Raw genomic sequence first — 6157 nt, 5'->3', positions numbered from 1 at the left:
AACTTTTAAAAAACCATTTTAAACAATTAATCAAATTTTTGAAAAAAATAATTTTTTTAGAAATCCGGTCTAAAAATAAACTTACCTTACTGTAAAGTCCTTAAAAACAATAAAGCTGTGGAAAAAAGTTATAATTTTAAATAATAGACCACTTACCTTAAAGAATCAAGTCCTTACGCCTCCTTTTTATATGTCTAAAATGTTCAGGCCCTTGCACACGGGCAAACCTGTCAAAAAGAAGGAAGTTCAACGTGTGCGCGCAGGACCTCTGAACCCCTTGGAGGAAATGCCGGTTTCTCGCGCATGCGCTGTGCATGCTGAAATCCGGCACTTCCAACGGGCCAACGCGTGAGGATCCCGTCCGTACTCACGCGTTGGGACCGGAATTACTGGCCCAACTGTATGGTGGCATCGTCAGAAGAGATGCGATGGAACTTAGAAAAAGGAATAGAGTCCTTACAGGACGCAAGGTGGGAGGACGTGGCGTCAAGTTAGCTTTGGGAGCAGCTGGGCTTCTTTGGTTGAAGTGAGTAGATTCAAAGGAGAAATAGTTCAATGTAAGTTCAATACAAGTTCAGCCAGGCGGTGGAGGGTGGTAGTGGATGGTGACTGTGATGTCCTCCGTTCAAGGAAGAAGCGGAGGGCCATCCAGCCGTCCTGGTGGGGAATGGGGGTGTCGCGGGATTGGACGCCCACAGTGAAAGGGAGACGGTGAGGACCAGGAAACCGGAAAGTAACTGATGTTATTTTTCCCACAGCAGCTTTCAAATCACTGGCATTATCAATGGATTTGTATTTTGACGTGAAAGGAATTTGTTGAATTGTGTACAACTGCGCGTCGCTGTTTATATCACCATGATGGCCGAGTGGTTCAGGGATCTGAGTGAAGATTGAATGTACGTCATTACGTGTGAATTCTGAGCCCCCCAATGTTGGATGTTATCGATTGTGATAACTCATCGAAGTATTGTAATCATTGGAAAGGAAATTTCAATATTTATATTTCACATTTCCAGGCAGCGTTGCTACATTGCACGGTGCATAGTGGTTAGCACTGTTGCCTCACAGCGCCAGGGACCCGGGTTCGAATCCGGCCTCGGGTGACTGTTTGTGTGGAGTTTGCACATTCTCCCCGTGTTTGCGTGGGTTTCCTCCAGATGCTCCGGTTTCCTCCCACAGTCCAAAGATGTGCGGGTTATGTTGATTGGCTATGATAAATTGACCCTTAGTGTTAGGGGGATTAAATACGTGGGGTTACGGGGATAGGGTGGGATATGTGTTGGTGTAGGGGTTATGGGGATCGGGTGGGATATGTGTCGGTGCAGGCTCGATGGGCCGAAATGGCCTCTATCTGCACTGTGGGGTTTCTGTGATTCTGTGATTTACAGCAGGTGCTCCGCCGATTGACAGAAAATAGGAAAAGGAGTGGGCCATTCAACTCTTCGAGCATATTCCACCATTCAGTGAGATCATGGCTGACCTGGATCTTAACTTCACCCACCTGCTTTGAACGTCTAATCCATTCGTACCCTTGTCTAAAAGAAAACTATCGATCTCAGGTTTAAATTATTAATTTAATTGGCAAAAGATCGCGAGGTGAGATGAGATTGTTTTATTACTGAGGGGATGAGATTGTTTTATTACTGAGGGGATGAGATTTTTTTATTACTCAGAGGGTACTTATGGTCCGGAATGCATTGTCTGAACTGTTGGTGGAAGCAGATCGGATCGCTGATGCAATAGTCAGGAGGGAATTGGATAAATACTTGATGACGAACAATGTGCAGGGCTGTGGGGAAAGTGCGTCATTCTATGGGTCTATGATGCGACAATCCTCTACCTCAGTGAGCTTGTGTTTTCACCGGTAAACCTCAGGTTACGTCTCCAATTTGCGCCCGTGCCGGCAGCGACTTTCTCACCTTTAATGTGATGTTTCTCTTTTTCTCGCTCTATTTCTCTCTGTTGCTGTATTTATTTCCTGTGTCAGTCTCTCTGTATGTCTCACTCAGTCTCAGTCACTTTCTGTAAGCTTTTCTAATTGGGTCTCTGTTTATCCGTCCAACTATTACCTTCTCTCCGTCACTCTCTCCATCGCTCCCCACATCATTTTACTCTGCAACTCACGTGTTAACCCTTTAAGCGCTGATTCAGTTTACAGCTTGCTGATCCTGAGTGTTTCACGTGCATTTTTAGATTATTCCTTCATAGGTGTTCGGTGTTGAACGGGAGGGTTACATGGTCTATGGGCTAAAAGCCGAGGGAGTTCTTGTTTAGTTACGCACGATCAGTTCAATGCATCACTTGCCCAGCTGCTGTGCTTTTTCAGTTCAGCTTTTCACCGTCTGTAGCTTTAAGAAAATGTCTTTATCCTCTCACATTTTTAGATTATGCTGACGTGTAGTTTGCTCGGCGCTGAAAACTAAATTTAGAGTCTGCAAGGGATTTGTCGAATTTTCAAGCACTGCGCGGCACGGATTCTATCACCAGGATGGCCGAGTGTTTAAGGCGTTACATTAAATTCTAATAGAAGTGTGTTCACGTGTGCTCGAACCCCACTTCTGGTCGATGCTCAGGCAACGGGGGTTGAAAGTAAAACCTCCAGCCAATTTTGGTATGAAATGGATTAAAAGTCATTTGATCTCTGCAAGGGATGGTGCCATATTTATAATTCACCCTTCAAGACAGCGTTTCTTCATTTACAATTGGTGTTCTGAACATAGGAACAGGAGGAGGCCATTCAGCCCCTTGAGCCTTTTCGCCATTCATTGAATTCCTGTCTGAGCTGTGTCTTAACTCCATCCATCTGCTTTGGCAACACATCATTTCAACGCATGTCTAGCAAAGACGTACCGATCTCAGGTTAACATTATTAGTTGAGCTGGCATATACTGCTATTTTGTGGGAGAGAGTTCCACACTGCTGCCAACCTTCACGTGAACAAATGCTTCCTAACTTCTTTCCCGAATGGCCTGCCTCTGATTTTACAATTTGTCCCCTTGTCCTAGACTCGGCCACCAATGGCGAAAAAAAGGTTTCTCTCTATCTACCTGATCAATTCGTTTCAAAATCTTAAAAACCTCAATCAAATGCCACAACCTTCTAAATTCCAGGAAGTAGAAGCCCAGTTTATGTAATCTCTCCTCATATTTTAACCCTTGGAGCGCTGGTAACGTTTTGGTGAATGTGCACTGCAACCCCTCCATTGTCAATCTATACTTTCTAACGGCCGGTGCCCAGAACTGTACATAGAACCAAGTATCTGTTAGCTGTAGAATAACTTCCTCTCCTTTATATTCTAGCCTCTCGTTATAAAGCCTTATATGCTGTGCGATTTCTTGATTATTTCTGTACCTTACTGCTACCATTTAGTGGTCTGTGTGCATGAACCCGAAATAACTTCGGAACTCCACTGTTCCGACCTGTGCACCATGTAATCAATACTCCGATCTACATTTTTGGTCTAAAATGAATGACGACATAATTACCCGCGTTGAAATCCATCAGGCACGGTTTCGTCCATTCACTTAAGCTATCAATATATCTTTGTAATTATATGCTGCTGGCTACACGGCTTACCGTAGCACCAACCTTTGCATCATTGGCAAACTTGGATATATGGCTCTATATTGTGTTTTCTAAGTCATTAATGATGATAGAAGGAACAATTTATTTAATATCAACATTTATGAATTGGCCTTGCTGGGACAACCTGGCAGGGTCTGTGGGGAGAGAAAGTTGGAGTTAAGGTTTCAGCCCGATGACCATCTGTTACTACAAATAAACATCACGCAATTGTTAGTAGTTTTTAAATAGTGAAAAAGAAAACTCGCTCTCCTATAGCAGCTTTCACGACCATGGGACGTCCGGATTGCTGACGAATGCTCAGTCTGAGTCCCGACAGGACCACTAGGATCCAGACCTCATTACACCCTTGATCCTAACATGGCCAAAGGCGAGGTGAGAGTGATTGCTCTTAGCATCAAAATAGCATTAGGCCGAATGTTGCATCAAGGAGCCCGAGTAAAATTGAAGTCAATGGAATCTTTTGGGGGGCGTAGGGTAGGGGGAAACTCCTCTGCTGGACACATGCCTAACATAAAGGAAGATGCTTGTGGTTGTTGGAGGCCAATCATATCAGCACCGGGACATCACTGCAGGAGTTAATCTTCACCTGCTTCATCAAAGACCTTCCCTCTATCATAAGGTCAGAAGTGGGGATGTTCAGCGATGATTGCACAGTGTTCAGTTCCATTCTCATTCCATCAGATAATGAAGCAATCCTGGCCTGCATGCAGCAAGAACTGGACAACATTCAGGCTTCAGTTGATACGTAGAAAGTAACAATCGCGCTACACAAGTGCCAAAGCTTCTTCCACAGCACCTCCCAAAACCGATGCCTGTACCTCCTGGAAGGACAAGAGCAGTTAGTGCATGGGAACACCAACACCTGCAAGTTCCCCTCCAAGGCATGCACCATCCTGACTTGGAAATATATTGTCGTTCCTTCATTGTCGCTGGGTCAAAATCCGGGAACTCCTTCCCTAACAGCACTCTGGGTATCTTCACCTCACGGACTGCAGTGGTTCAAAAAGGCACTCATCACCACCTTCTCAAGGGCAATTGGGGATGTTCAATAAATGCTAGTATTGCCAGCGACACCCACATCACATGAATGGCGAATGTTTTTTAAAAAATTGCCTTACAGAAAATGAAGTACTTTTTGAAGCGTGGTCACTGCTTGTAATGTATGAAAACACGGGTGCCAATTTCTACACAGCAAGATCCCACTGGTGACGTTGGCTCTCGGATCCAGATATGCCCAGGACACCTGGGAGAACTCACTACCTGTTAGAATCATAGAACCCTAGAAATTTGCGGCACAGAAGGAGGGCCATTGGCTCTGGACGAAAGACCTATCCAGCCTAATCCCACTTTCCAGCTACTGGTCCGTAGCCTTGCAGTTTACGGCACATCAAGTGCATATCCAAGTACTTTTCAAATATGATGAGGGTTTCTGCCTCTACCACCATTTCAGGCAGTGCGTTCCAGACCTCCACCACCCTTTGGGTGATAAAAGTTCTCCTGAACACCCCTCTAATCCTTCTACCAATTACTTTAAATCTATGGCTCCTTGTTATTGACCTCTCTGCTAACTGAAATAGGTGCTTCCTATCCACTCTAGCTCGGCCCCTCATAATTTTATACACCTCAATTAAGTCTCCCCTCCGCCTCCCCGTTCCAAAGAAAACAACTCCAGTCTGTCCAATCTTTCCTCAACGCCAACATTCTCCAGTCCTGGCAACACCCAGAGGACAACAGAGGACTCAAACTGAATGTAATTGGAAAGAGCACCAGAGGGCAGATGAGGAAACATTTTTTTACATTGCGAGTTATTATAATCTGTAATGTTCTGCGTGAAATGGTGCTGGAAGCAGATTCAATAGTAACTTTCAAAAGGGAATTGGATAAATACTTGAATTGGAAAATTTTGCAGGGGTATGGGGAAAGAGCTGGGAATAATTGGATTGCTCTTTCAAGAGCACGACGGGGCAAATGGCCTCCTTCTGTGATGTATGATTCTCTAATTATCTGAAAGGTTTTATTAAAGGATTCATGTAAATGAGGCTGTTATTTGCCTGCTCCACTATCTCAGTTTATTTCTGTGTGCAAGTGCCTGTTCTGTTTCAACCTCATTGAAATGATTCGGGGTTCGGTACTAATGAAGCTCAAGTTAAACTCTGGTATACGGCGTAGTGGCCAAGTGGTAAGGCGTCGTTCTCGTAAACCGAAGAGCATAGGTTCGACCCCCATCTACGCCTCGAAACATTTATCGCATTTAATTTGACATTTTTAATGTTTCTCCTTTTTATCTCTATCAAATACATTCATAACTTTGAGCATTTCTTTCAACTCTCCTCTTGACATTCTTTGCTCTAAAGAGAAAAATCCCCGCTTCTCCAGTCTCTTTGCATAAATGAGGTCCCGCATCCCTGGTACCATTCCAATAAATCGATTCTGCACTCCCTCCAAGGCCTTGCCTTCTTTCGTAAAGTGTGGTGCCCAGAATTGAACGCAATACTCCAGCTGAGGCCTCATCGGTGCTTTATAAATGTTTAGCATAATTTCCTTGCTTTTATACTCTATTCAGCTATTAATA

The 6157-nt window shown here is 44.2% G+C and overlaps 1 non-coding gene across 1 annotated transcript; it reads left to right on the top strand.

Moving 5' to 3' along the window:
• Positions 1-5747: 5747 nt before the first annotated feature.
• On the top strand, positions 5748-5819 carry trnat-cgu (transfer RNA threonine (anticodon CGU)). The gene has a single exon. It is a non-coding gene; the product is annotated as a tRNA-Thr (tRNA).
• The last annotated feature ends 338 nt before the right edge of the window (positions 5820-6157 follow it).

The sequence above is a fragment of the Somniosus microcephalus genome, chromosome 4, assembly GCF_052327205.1.
Source record: "Somniosus microcephalus isolate GS21.2 chromosome 4, FLI_Smic_1.0, whole genome shotgun sequence".
Lineage (NCBI taxonomy): Eukaryota > Metazoa > Chordata > Chondrichthyes > Squaliformes > Somniosidae > Somniosus > Somniosus microcephalus.
The sequence above is the reverse complement of the archived record's forward strand: the minus strand, read 5'-3'. Positions and strand labels throughout refer to the sequence as shown.